The sequence below is a fragment of the Acanthochromis polyacanthus genome, chromosome 10 (assembly GCF_021347895.1).
Source record: "Acanthochromis polyacanthus isolate Apoly-LR-REF ecotype Palm Island chromosome 10, KAUST_Apoly_ChrSc, whole genome shotgun sequence".
NCBI classification, from domain to species: domain Eukaryota; kingdom Metazoa; phylum Chordata; class Actinopteri; family Pomacentridae; genus Acanthochromis; species Acanthochromis polyacanthus.
Genome location: NC_067122.1, coordinates 4,600,687 through 4,614,716, shown reverse-complemented (window position 1 = coordinate 4,614,716; position 14,030 = coordinate 4,600,687).

Below are 14,030 nucleotides of genomic sequence, written 5' to 3'. Positions count from 1 at the left end.
ACAGTCAGCCGACCCTGCGGCTTCGCGTCTCTCCGGGAGTCTCCGCTGTAGATTTCCTCTCTGTTTGGTGGAACTTTATCATCCTGCTCTGGGTGGAAATTCAGCTGGACCTGTGCCCATAGCTCATAATGTGGGGAATGTTAAATAAATGATCCTCCTTTTCTGTCACTGCAGGGAGAGAAAAAAAGATTTACATGGACTGTATTTACACAGAAACTGGCGAGGGTGGTCAGAGCAAACTGATGTTTGTGTAAAATAAAGAGAAAATTAAGGAGATGTTATGGACCCCAAAATTTAATGACTACACACCAAGAAATTAAAAATTAAATGGATGAAAAGGGGGAAAACAAGAGAATATATACTGTTAAAAGAATAAATGTGTTCTACTCCTGATATGCTCATAAGACACAAAAAACACAACAGCAGCAGTACTCACAAACTAACACGATATTCTATTTCCTAAATGGATGAAACTTGCTCGCGATTCGCTGTATACAAAATAAAAATGCATTATATTGACCCACAAGGTCAGCATTTTGTCAGTTAACTTGCAAATGTTTTACATTTAGCAGTTTAGCAATAGATACAGATTTTATTTAGATAGATATCTTATGTAGAATTTTTTATTGTGTATATTTTTATACATGGTAACTCATTTGACTGTAAAATTCTTTTTTATTGTAAATCACAATTTCTTTTACAGGTATTTGCTGTTATTTGCAAGAAAAATTACGCATACTAAGATTTTTCCCCTGTTTTGTTAAATTTCAGACAATGTATAATAAAAGTCACAGAAACAATAATAATTTAAAAAATTTAATGTTAAAAAGCAGAACTACAGGTCAAACTGTAAATACTGTCCACTTCAAAAATCTAGTAATTCTTTCTTTTACAATGTACGACAGCAAAATTACTGTCTCAGTGGGTGTCAGAGGCTCAGGTGCAGGAAGCAGAAATCGTAAGCAAAAGTGTTTTATAATGCTTTTATTTACAAGTTGTGGAACCTTCCCGGTGTGGGGACGACCCAGCAGGTGGTGGTTGTGGGGCTGTGGTGGAGCGGTGGGAGTCAGACTGGGAGGGTTAGGCGAGTTGGGGGGTAAACGGCTCCTGGTGTAGGAAGGCTGATGGCAGGAATGGAGAGCTGACTGGCTGAAGTGTGGAACCCAGAAATCCAACAGGTGAGTTTCTCTCCAACGGACAGAATGAAGCAAACAGCAGATACAGGAGGAACATGTAAGTGAAGAACTACATAAAGAAACACAGGATTCCTGAAAGTCAAAAAGAAACAACTGGCAAGAACTGAACAGTGCGCAGCACTAACAAGTGAAGGTTCACAGTAGAGAAGAGTGGCATCTGGTTTTATGGAGAAGTGTGTGGAGATGAAGATCAGGAACACCTGCCTCTGCCATTCAACCTCTGTATCAGAACACACCTAGGAGATGGAAAAAACCTGGACCAGAGGAGGCAAGGGACTGTCACAATTACACTGTTTTGCTGTATTTTAATCAGCTAAAATCTAATTATTTTCCAAGCATTTGCCATTATTGTTTTGTATTTTTGTTTTTGTTTTTTTACCATTTACCAGAGTTTTTGGAATGCAGAGTATTCCACTCTTTTTGACCAAGTTTTTTGTGGCACTTTTGGTATTTTTACAGTGAATCCTCAGAGAATGGAAGCTCCTGTCCGGCACAGAACCAGCCTCCTTCATTCATACTGCCGCCGCAGCAGCCCACAGAGTAGAGCAAAACACTGGACACCACATAGCACAGCAACAAGTCGAACGTATGCAGCATTTCACCGCATGCATCGAAGGACATTAAAGGCATTATGGAAGATGTTTTTTTTGTTTGTTTGTTTAATTTGTCTGATTCACATAAAATGAATATACTGACCTTTAGTGGACTTGTATGTATGGTCTCTAAAGAATAATAAAAAAAAATAAAAATAACTGTGGACATGGCAGGACCTGAAAAACATCAGCCAATCAATGCGCTCAGACCGAGGCGTTTGCTTTGCTCCCTTTCCTGTCAATCAAAAATCTTCCGGCTCAGGCCTAGTTACGTAGATTACGTACGCCTTGGACTTACGTGTTTTGTGTATGTGTTGCTTTGGTATAGCTTCGTAGTTAGCTGGCGACTTGTTTTGCTCATCTTTTTTTACATAATGGCAGATAAAGATCCAGGGAGACCCAGCCATAAAAGACAACTTCACGAGTGCTACGCAAGTTTCTGGAGGGGGGCGTTTCTTCGTAAATGTTAAGAGGGGGAGGTTAGAGGGGGGTGAGGGAGAGGTTGTATGTGCGCATGCTACGTTCAAAGTCGTAGGAAATTAAATCTCCTCTAATGCCTTTAAGCTTCTGAGGAAGAAGAGCCGGATCTGTCCCCTCAGGTACAGGGCATCTGGGTTAGCAGACCAGTCAAGTATGTTTGTCAAGATGCAAACCGAAGTATTTATAAGTTTATAAGTATCTATAGAGGTACTCTGATTCTTGTTGCACAGAACTAGACAAATGTTCAGCCAGTGCTACCACTTAATTAACTAAAGTTAATTGCTAAAGATTCTTTTTATCAGTGGTTAGCCTAGCAGCGAGCTCATACTCGACCCTGAAACCACCGACAGCACATCACACCCACCTAAATACAAATACACGCACAGCTGTGTTTGTACTGCAAGACAATGCAGCCTGCCACACCAAAAACAAAACCAAAAACAATAAAAATCCCAAAGCTAAACTCCCAGATCCCAACCCGATCAAGCATCCGTGGCAAACAAGTTTTATCAACTGAGATGCCACAACCCTCAAGACTCAAAGGATCCGCTGCTGACATCCAGCTGCCAAACACCACAGAAGACCTCCGTCAGGTCAGTGAGAGAAACCTACACAATTACAGGGCAGGTAACTCATCATTGCATTTAGAGGAAGCTTCCAAAAATAAGTAAGTAACTAGCTGGCCTTAATTGGTAAAATTCTTGCAGAGTATAGAAATAAAAAAGTGCACATGAATCCAACAAATCCTTCAGTCTCTGTTTTCTCTTTGGTCCCGAAAACTAACAAGTAGTGCACAAATATTTCTGATGAGCATAATGGCTAAAATTGTGACAATAAAATGTAATTTCATGGTGCCATTCTCATTAAACCTGCAATCTCCAACCAAACTCATCAACATCACCTCATGGTTCACAACTGAGGCCACCAAGCGTCTCCGTCATGCCAGGTGCAGCGAAACTATCAAACCGTTGCACGTGGGAGATGCCAGCCACACAAATCATGCAGAAAAGCACCTGCGTGGTCTTGTACGTTCCGCTACTTTTGCTTCTAAATCTTCGTCAACACGAGGCTTGGGCGATGCTGAGGCACGTTTGTGAAAACTGTCAGCACAAAGCCGTGTGGAGTTTGTTGTTGCTTCGTTCTGCTGCCATGTACAAAGATAAACTTGACGGTCTCAGCTTTGATTTGCGTTCCAACATGGATAGAGTGCCTGTATGTGGATCAGATAACCCTGAATGAGAGGCCAAGGACACAGAGATCACAGATTATCTCGAACTCCTGCAGTCAGCCTGATCTTGTCTTGAGTCAACATCTGCAAAGAGATGCATGTAATTCAAACACAAACACAGGCAGAGCATGAAAAACAGAAAAAACAGATCCTCAGAATCACATGAATACATCATGTACATACAGGCACGTGAACATCTACACATACATGTACAGTATGTGGTTTGATCTGGTAGCAGACTGTGCTGGCAGAATGTGTTGCAGCAGCCAATATGACTTTGCAACAAGCCCGAATATACCCACAAGGAAGAATAATTACACTAATAAGTCTAAAGAGGAGCCTGTAATGTCAGGTTTGGCCCTGGGCTGATGTTGCACAGCCGTGATTGATGGCTACTACCTCAGCAACTCTGAGTTGTGCTCAGTGGTGTAAATGTGATTCTCTTTCTTGGAAGTTGAAGTTCATTTCGGTTCTCTGTGTGCCGGACTTAAATATTGTGACATTTAGCAGCCTGTTGGCATTTAGCAGCTCCCCTCCCTCTGTGTGCTTCTGCTAAAAGAGATTAAAAGCTCAGATAGAGTTTTTTTTGCTGAGCGTGCAGAAGAACGTGTACGAACCTGAGGAGAAGCATTCTGAAATCCATTTAATTCCCACGTTGAAGGAAGACCTCTTCAATAGGAAATACCTCAAATATGAATTACACATCTGTCCAGTTTAAGGCAGGTCAGTCTGACTCAACATATCTGAAGAATTTTACATTTTTAAACACAGCGTGTGTGTGTGTGTTCTTGTACTTGCTACATTGTGAGAACCATTTTCTACATTTAACTATCAAAGTGAGGACATTTTTACAAAGTGAGGACATTTTGGCCGGTCCTCACTTTGAAACAGCCATGTTTGAGGGTGAAGACTTGTTTTAGAGAACAGGTATGAATTGAGGTTTGGTTAGGGTTAGGGTAAGGATTAGGGTTAGGCAATCAGTTGCGATGGTTAAGGTTAGGGTAAGGCTCTTGGAAATGCATTACGCCTATGGATGTCCTCACTAAGATAGAAGTACAAACATGTGTGTGTGTGTGTGTGTGTGTGTGTGTGTGTGTGTGTGTGTGTGTGTGTGTTGTGTGTGTGTGTGTGTGTGTGTGTGTGTGTGTACTTGTACTTGCTATTGTGAGGACCATTGTCTGCTTTTAACTATCAAAGTGAGGACATTTTTACAAAGTGAGGACATTTTGGCCGGTCCTCACTTTGAAACAGCCATGTTTGAGGGTGAACACTTGTTTTTAGAGAACAGGTATGAATTGAGGTTTGGTTAGGGTTAGGGTAAGGATTAAGTTTAGGCAATCAGTTGTGATAGTTAAGGTTAGGGTAAGGCTCTTGGAAATGCATTACGCATATGGATGTCCTCACTAAGAAGTACAAACGTGTGTGTGTGTGTGTGTGTGTGTGTGTGTGTGTGTGTGTGTGTGTGTGTGTGTGTGTGTGTGTGTGTGTGTGTGTGTGTGATGTCAGTACACTGTGTCCACGTTCCACTCTCTGGTTTACACGTCACCAAGCTGTCTGCTGCTGCTGACAGAATCAGACTCATGTTCTATCAGCTTTTTATGGAGCCTATCTGATGTTTACACCAAATGAAAGACATAAACCCAAAGCTCATGTGTCATTGTTGTGGGCTTAGAAAGTTCACAGCCTGACTCTGAGAGCAGGCTCAATCTGCAGCACCTGTGAGATTGAGCCCAGCTGTGTGCTGTTTCTAATCAGCTGGGCGGGGATATAAGGAGGGATCACCCAACAGTTCGGTGGTTTTGGGTATGTGACCTGGAAGGTTTGACCATCAGTCAGCCTTCTTCGGGAAACCTACTTGTCTTTGTGTCCTTAATGCCCAGAACTTCTTTCTTTTTGTTTTGTGGAATGTTTTTTTCTTTTGAGGGGTTTCAGCTTTTGTTTTTTTCTACCACTTTTAGTAGATTTAGTGGGGGATAGTGGTATTTAACCATAGCCTATCCCCTTTTAGACCACAGACCCCATTTTCTGTTTGTTTGTGCAGTTTTTTTTTTTGTGTTAGTTTTACCTGTGAACAACCTTATTTCATTTAATTTGCCTGAGACCGGGGGGGTGAAACGTAACAGTCATATTGGACAGATTTCCTCAAACTAAACCTGATATGTCACATGTTTGCACATTTTGGCATCATCACAAGGATTTGAAAAGAACTTAAAGAAAGAATACTTGGAATGAGGTTGTTCTATATGGAATACCAGCAGATCTGACGTTATTTTCAACAGAGCTGTAGTCAAGAATGGGTCAGTTTTAGATCTCTTTTCCCCCAAAAAGGACCAATACTAATAGCAGACATAAGATTAAAGCTAATTAAAAACAATTCTTACTTGAAGCTTCTTATGAAATTTATACAATTTGTTGGTATTTACAGCAGAGATTTAAAAAATACCTCTTAGGTCTGACTCTAAAGAACCCGCCTGTGCATCATATAAACATCTTGAAGTGAAACTTGCTCTTTTAAGCAAAAGAAAACAAGTCAGATTCTGCAAAATGTACTTTCCTTTGCTAATCTCATAAACATTAGTCATTTGAGTTGCGTGCAGTCAGGTTCCTCATAATGTTCTCCTATAATTACCACATGTTGCCACAGTGGCTGCTGTTTGGCACCAGTTGGAGCAAAAACTCGTAAACTCCAAATAAAGACCAACAACATGGCAGCTCCCCAGTGCTCTGTACTACCAAGCAGGATTTAAAGTTAGCAGGATAACTTCAAGTTTAACCCTGGATTTTCAGGACTATTTCACCATATCCTTAGATAGAACCGGTCTTCATTGTGTAGCAGCTAAAGGGTCTCAAAAAGCAGCACATGATGCCACGTTCCAGAGATTCTAGAACAAATGAGAAACAAAGTCATTGACATTAATCAGTCTGGAGGGTTACAAAGTCATTGCTGAGGCTCTGGGACTCCAGAGAACCACAGTGAGAGACATTATCCACAAATGGAGAAACATGGAACCGTAGAGAACCTTAAGAAATCTGAAATAATCGAAGACATCAGGAAGGGGGCAAATACTTTCTCACAGCACTGTATGTCTTTGTAGAGTGATATGACAAAAGATCTTGTTTTTCTGTACCTTTATTAAAATGTGCAAGTATTAGGTAGTACTTATGTTTTTGAAATGACTTTTTCTATTTGCTCCTTTTACAATAATTACAGAAGGTGGCACTGCGACATCCATGTTAGTGAATAAGATGTGAGCCAAACTGACAAAATCAAAATAAGTAGGTATACTCATGATACTGTGTAAACCCTGCACCATACCACTGTGAGTCTGATTTGCTGTATTATGCTTACATACTTTTACTTTTTCAGTGCAGGATTTGGTGTGATATAAACACTCTCACTAAAGTATAAGTCTTAGTACTTCTTCCACCAACTGTTGAATTCAAATCATCTTCATTTTGGGCAAATTCTGAAGACTGGATCTTGATTTTTCCCGGCAGACTTGGAGCGTTACAGGACAAAAAGCATTCGTTAACTATCTAGTAATCATCATCTGCTTGTATCTGTGAACAAAGCCGTGTTTTGTCATCACCTCTGCGAACTATAGATTTTCTCCGTCTTCACATTCAGGTGATTTAGTTTCCACCCACTGACGGCTCCTGTGGGTGACGGCGTGTCCTTTACAAATCCTTACAAACCTGGACTGTAATCCCAGCGGTCGGGCAGTGAGCTCATCTGCCGTCCTCTGTGTCGGTGTAATTACAGCCTGAAACCCTCCATCAGGCTTTGGCCTCAGCCAGACTGTTTTGAGGAACGACTGAATCACAGACGTCCCTCGAACACACAAACGCTTTGTCGCAACAGAAGCATTCATGCAAAGTGAAGACTGGAGAACATTCCAGTACCGTTTCATTCAACATTTAAATAATATGCTTTTATTACGTCCAAACTTTGACAAAACCTCGTAATCAGGACACGGCTCAGAGGCGGTCCATTTAATTATCCAAAAACTATCAGAACACCCAAAAAGTCCCAATAAACATTGTTTATATCCCATTAATATCTCCTTTAAAAAGCATTTTATCAATATTTAGTGCAGTGGTGTTGTTGACCTCTCACAGGTCATGGCTCAATGAGGATAATTCACTCATTTTTCCTAAAAAATGCAATTTGTTTTAATGTATATTGGAAAGATCTACATATAAAATACAATAGTTTTACATGACAGATTTTTTAAAAAAAAATCTATTTTAAATTTTGAATTTTTTTCTTTTTATGGAGTGATGTTGGTGAATTAACAGAAGACGCCTCCTCTGTTCAGGGTCGACCATATGTGAAATAAATCCTTTCATTTTATATGAATTGTATGAATTTGATTACACTTATTTAAATCAAATCAAATCAACTTTATTTATATGGCACTTTTCATATACTAGAGTAACACAAAGTGCCTCACAGAGGATAAAAACAAAAACAACACAATACAAAACACTGTGAAAAACCCAAAACCTTCCACCTCCCACAAATATACATACAGATACACAATCACATATACATTCACTCACATACGTAGACATACAAACAGACATACATACCCGCACACACAAACATACTGACATACACACACCCACATACACCATCTGTCAGTAAGGAGATATAAAGGAGACAAGGTTTCATTGTAAAAAGATTACAATTTTTAATTTGAATGACCTACAACATAACAGAAGGATTAAAAACCTAACAAACAGCAGCCAGAGGAAGTGGCCCGTGCATTTCTAAAAATGTATAGCAATCAACTTCATAGAAAAACCGTACAGCCAGTAAAAAAAAAAAAAAAATAGATCTCATTTTTTTTCTCCTTATTTAGATCCATTCTTGAGGCTGCTGTGAAGTTTTCTATTTCAAATTGAAGCTTTTTTTATTTTCAGCTTAAAAAATGCGAGGCGCTACACAGCAAGCGTGTTATTTACACCTTGAAGTATGTTCCTATGAAGAAAAAACTAAAAAGACCTATAATTTCTTCTGGGTGTGCGTTCATACTGTGTTTCTGCAGTTGTGCATGAAGCAGCAGCAGCAGGAGGAGGAAGAAGAGGAGGCTGACTAAAGGCAAAACATCTATCAAAGTGAAAAGACCTCCTGTGTGTCGCCGTGCAGTAGTAATCATTTTAAGAGCCGGTGTGACTTTATAGAGGAAGTAGTGGTTAAAACAGTAGCTTTGATGTTTGTTATTGGCTTTCAATATTATAAGTCCTCTGCTGCCGCTGTGCTACCCTTCCTCTCTCAAACACACACTGAGTTACTGCACTTTTTTACATCCAGGTGAAAAGTTAGTGGGAGTAAAGACGTAAAAATGCGGACCAAAAGCTGCTCCTCTTTAAACCAACTACCGTCGTCTTGGGTGTAGGTGTTTTGGCAGAACATGCAAGGAGACATTAAAAGCGATAATTGAAGAGAAGAAATGAATGTGGCCTCATTGCACAACTTAAATCCTTCGCAAAATTCTGACAACAACAAACAGAAAACCTATGTGATGAGTTAGATCACAGAATAAGGCAAGAGGAGCTCATTGTCTTTTGTGAAACTGATTCATATACAAGTGAAGTTGGTTTACAACAAGTAAAAGTATTAATTAGTCATATTCGTGTGAGTAAATCATGTTAGATATTTAGATTTAGACTCCTTGAATACAGATTCATTTATCAGCACAGTCCTCACCCATTTCCAGTTTTTTAATTTCTTTTTAATAGTTTTACATATGTAATCCAGTCTCCATTCAATCTGGCATATAACACTACAGGATAAATCCATCCATTATCCACACACCGCTTAAAGGCATTATGGAGGATGGTTTTTTTTTGTTTAATTTGTCTGATTCACATAAAATGAATATACTGACCTTTAGTGGACTTGTATGTATGGTTTCTAAAAGAATAAAAAATGAAAAAAAATAACTGTGGACATGGCAGGACCTGAAAAACATCAGCCAATCAACGCGCTCGGACCGAGGCGTTTGCTTTGCTCCCTTTCCTGTCAATCAAAAATCTTCTGGCTCAGGCCTAGTTACGTAGATTACGTACGCCTTGGACTTACGTGTTTTCTGTATGTGTTGCTTTGGTATAGCTTCGTAGTTAGCTGGCGACTTGTTTGCTCATCTTTTTTTACATAATGGCAGATAAAGATCCAGGGGGACCCAGCCGTAAAAGGCAACTTCACGAGTCCTACGCAAGTTTCTGGAGGGGGGCGTTTCTTCGTAAATGTTAAGAGGGGGGAGGTTAGAGGTGGGTGAGGGAGATGCTACGTTCAAAGTCGTAGGAAATTAAATCTCCTCTAATGTCTTTAATCCTCTGTAGGGTCGCATGGGGCTGGAGTCTATCCCAGCTGACTTAGGATGAAGGTAGGAGACACCATGGACGGGTCACCAGTCTGTCACATGGTCTTTTCCACCAAACTGGTTCCAGTGTTCGTTGGGAACCAGAGCTCGACTTAGCACCATTTCTTTGGGTTTTCACCGCCTAAACACCAGCTCCAGGCTCCAAACTGGTGCTTATCGAGCACCAACTTTTTACTGGGCCAGACCTAAGAACAAAGTTTGTTAGGTACTGGTTCATCGTGACCAACGATCAACGGCAGAAACACAGAACCACCATTTTTAAACACCCGAGCGACCTGTAGTTTACATAGAGTTTAGGGTTAGCGTTTCGAAAACTAGTAACTGGTCTAACTTGGCTCCTTGTCAATGGAAAAGCAAACTGGTTCTTTTGAGGTATGAGGTTTGAACCAGCTAGCGCCAGAACTAGTACCTGGTTCTCTTTGGTGGAAAAGGGGTAATAGAGACAAACAAACACATTCATATTCAAACCTACAGACAGTTTTGATTCATCAATTAGCCTCAGCATGTTTTAGGACTGTGGGAGGAAGCCGGAGAACTCTGTAAAAACGACCACGGAGAAGTTCATTCCTTTCACTAACCTCATCTCTTCTGCATAGCTTGTGGCTTCATCAACAGCAGGAAAGGCATTCCTGCTATTTCCCATGTTGTCCTCCTCAAAGAACTAATCATGCAATTCTGCCACACACAGGATTGGGTCGAAGAGGTTGTCATAGCCCTTGACCTTAATAGGCACCTTTGAGAACTTCTGATCAAAAGCATCAGATGTTTTGGAGATGATGATGTTCTCTTGGACAGAAGCCAGCTGGACAGGAAGGCTGCAGCTACATGTCATTTTACACAGCTGCACAGGGAGAACATGCATTTAAAAAAAAAAAAAAAAAATTCTACACTCTAGTAATTGATTGCTAAATTCTTCTTGGTGTAGCTGTTTTTTGTTTTGTTTTTTTGTCCTCGTGCAGATTTAAACATCAAGTAAAGTGGAAAAACGTAAATATCTGGGACCCAAGGCACGGCAGACGGAGTAAAAAAGGCATTTTGTTTGGTGTCTGTCAGCAGATGGACAGTTAAAAGCCGCTGAGGCAGGTATGGAGGCGTTCCCTGATCTGAAAGAGAGCTGAACTGGCTGGCATGGAAAGTTTTTCACCCGGGACCTTCTGACATTTCACGGGAGGAAAAGCACAGGTGCAAATAATAACATGGATTTTGGATGGATTCCATTTAGCTGCTGCCAAATGTCTAAAGCGGCACAAACATTTCATTTCCCGTCAACTGCCAACATGCTCTGAGGACACTGCATCACCCTGCACGACACCGGGAAAAAAACCCTGCAACATATCCACTATAGTAAGAAAACAAACGGGAATTTATTCCACCAGATGAAACGATAGCTTTGACATTGCAGAATGTTTGGGGGTGATTTTGGAGTGGAGCGCATCTGCATTGAAATTTTTATTTTTTTAAAAGAAAGTCGCGATTTGGAGCATTTTTTTTTTTCAGCAGCAAAAGCATCTAAAATAGTTTGGTACTTCAGAATGCAATCAGATGTGTCTTTGTACTGATAATACTGAGCTGATTTGAATGATTTCCTAGTGAAGCTTGCAAGACGCTGCCGATCGAGCGCCCATTTTTGGTCATCATCGTCCTTTCTGTAGGCAAAATTCTGCTGCTTTATTGCAAGTCTTTTACCTCGGTGTGCATGATGTTCTATCAGACAGACGTCCTGGCAGTTTAGTCGATGTAGATCGGACAGTTTCTTTCTTTTTGTACCACGCAGCAAAACAACAACAACAAAAAAATCTTGTGATATGATGCATTTGATTTGCCTTGCTTCACCTGTTGATAAATCTGAAAGAGCGGTTTAATGTCATAAATATGTGCAGCGATAAATACACTGGTCTGCATGGAGTTGATATTTCAAGTAGAATTTGATAGATTTACATCAGGGAACTAAAGCTATTTATTTATTTATTGTTTGTTTGTTCATAAGGTTATTGTTATCTTTATTATCCTCATGTAAAAATATTAATATTGAAAAGTTGCTTGAAAAACATGAAATAATCGGATGTCAGGGAAATATATCAGTCAGAATATTATTATTATTAGTAGTAGTAGTAGTGTTATGGATTAATAAATGTGTTATATTTTTCATTATTATTATTACATTTTATTGCTATATTGTATTATTTTTATTTGAGGACAACTTGAAATAATTGATCTGGTCCAACTTCAGTTAATAGTTTGCATGAGGTTAAAAAACAAACAAATTCTTTACAGTGAGACAATGCCAAACATTTATCTGCATTTTCTGAATTCATCTGAAGCTTTAATTTTGTCAATCTTGCTGTAATTGCACACATTGCAACATAAATGCTGAATCAAACCCATTCCCTGCAAGGACTGACTCAACTTTAAGTGCTCCAAAGGGAACCTTGTTAAAAATGAAGGTTGGCCATGCTGTTATTGTTTTAAATGTCGTGGCAAAAGCTCTCCCTGAGTCACTGTCTCTTTTTAAATGGCTTTTATTATCCAGATTTGCACTTGTGTAGTGAATTATCATGTATTTTCTGAAGTTTTCTTTTTTGAATGTTTTTGCTTTTGTTGCTCTTTTCGGTAAATCGTCTTTAACTGTGGTAAAAGTTTAACACTGGTATTACTAAAAACCTACGACATACACAGCATCATGGCACATCGTCCAGTCACTAGTGGTTAAAACATCATCACCACATAGCTGAGGCCATGAGCGATTTCTAATTTTGTCTGTTTCAGCTCATTTGGGGTTTTTCTTTGACGTAAATGTGTGTACTTAATATCTTTAATCATGTAGCACTAATGAGACACACAGTGCTTCACATACTGCAGCGAACAAACAGCTGTCTTTCTCATCCGACACCTTCAAACCTGCAGAGCTGCAGCTGGATAATTTAGCAGCTAAAAGGAGGAGAAAAAAGCATAATTGCAGCTTTGCAGGTCTTTGCATCATCTCATATTTATTAGAGAGAAACAGCTGCCACGTATACAGAGAGAGAGAGAGAGAGGAGGGGAGGGGAGAGGGGTGATGAAAACAGAGGGAAATGGGTGTGAGAGGAGAGAGAGGGGGAAATAAAAGAAGAAAATGATGTGGGAGGAGGAGGAGAGAGTCTCACATTGTGACGACACCTCCTCCCCTTTTCTCCTCACTCCTCTTCTCTCCATCTTTGGCTGGACTGTGGCTTCCAGGCAGAATGGAAAACGCCACGTTGCATCCCCCTCCCTCCCTCCCTCCCTCTCATCCAGCTGTTCTTCACATCAGCTCTGGTCTCTGCACTGTGGGAACAGACAGAAGCAATCCACCAACCGAATGAAAGAAAACAGAAACAGCAGAGAGGAGCAGGAGGAACGTGTGCGGAGCTCGATTGCTTCTGTCTGTCGATGGACGGCAGGTGTTTGAAAACTGCTCCGTAAGTCCGGTCTGCCATGAGGAAAATGTTCCACAGGCCAAAGGTTTGCTGTGATAGTCAGTCTTCTGTCTCTGACTAATTACTGAGTCTCTGGGTAGCATTAGTAAGCATGTAGATGTTCCATGAGTCCACTCTGCTCAAGGAACAGTTGTTCCCTAAACTCCTTTCCAACTCTGTGACTGCTTGACCTCTGACCTCTGACCCCCTGAGTGGAAATATATGAAGATATAAATAGATGTGCAACAGATGGTGTGTCTCATGAAAACATCATCACAGACATTTCCTGAAATCAGACCCACCTCAACTTTAGATTCAGCTAAGTTATGTGATGATCGGCGTACGTTTGTGTATTTGTTAGCAACATAACTTAAAAGCGGAATAATGGATTTGGATGAAATTTTCAGGGAAGGTCAGAAACGACACAAGGAGATTAGATTTTGGCAGTGACGTGGCTTATGGTCTGGATCTATGGGTTTGTTAAAGATTTCTTGGTGGAGTACTGTGCTCTCAAAGTGCTTTTCTTGTTATATTTATTAATCGCTTTTTAATTTATTTCACGACAATTCTTGTGTTTTCTTCCCTCTACATTAAACAAAACCTGTAATGGATACTTTAATGCTGCAACAAGCTTATGCTCAGTTCTACACATCAAATCAAGTTTTATTGCCATTTGAGAGGATGTTTCATTAGAAATCCCAGAAATAAAG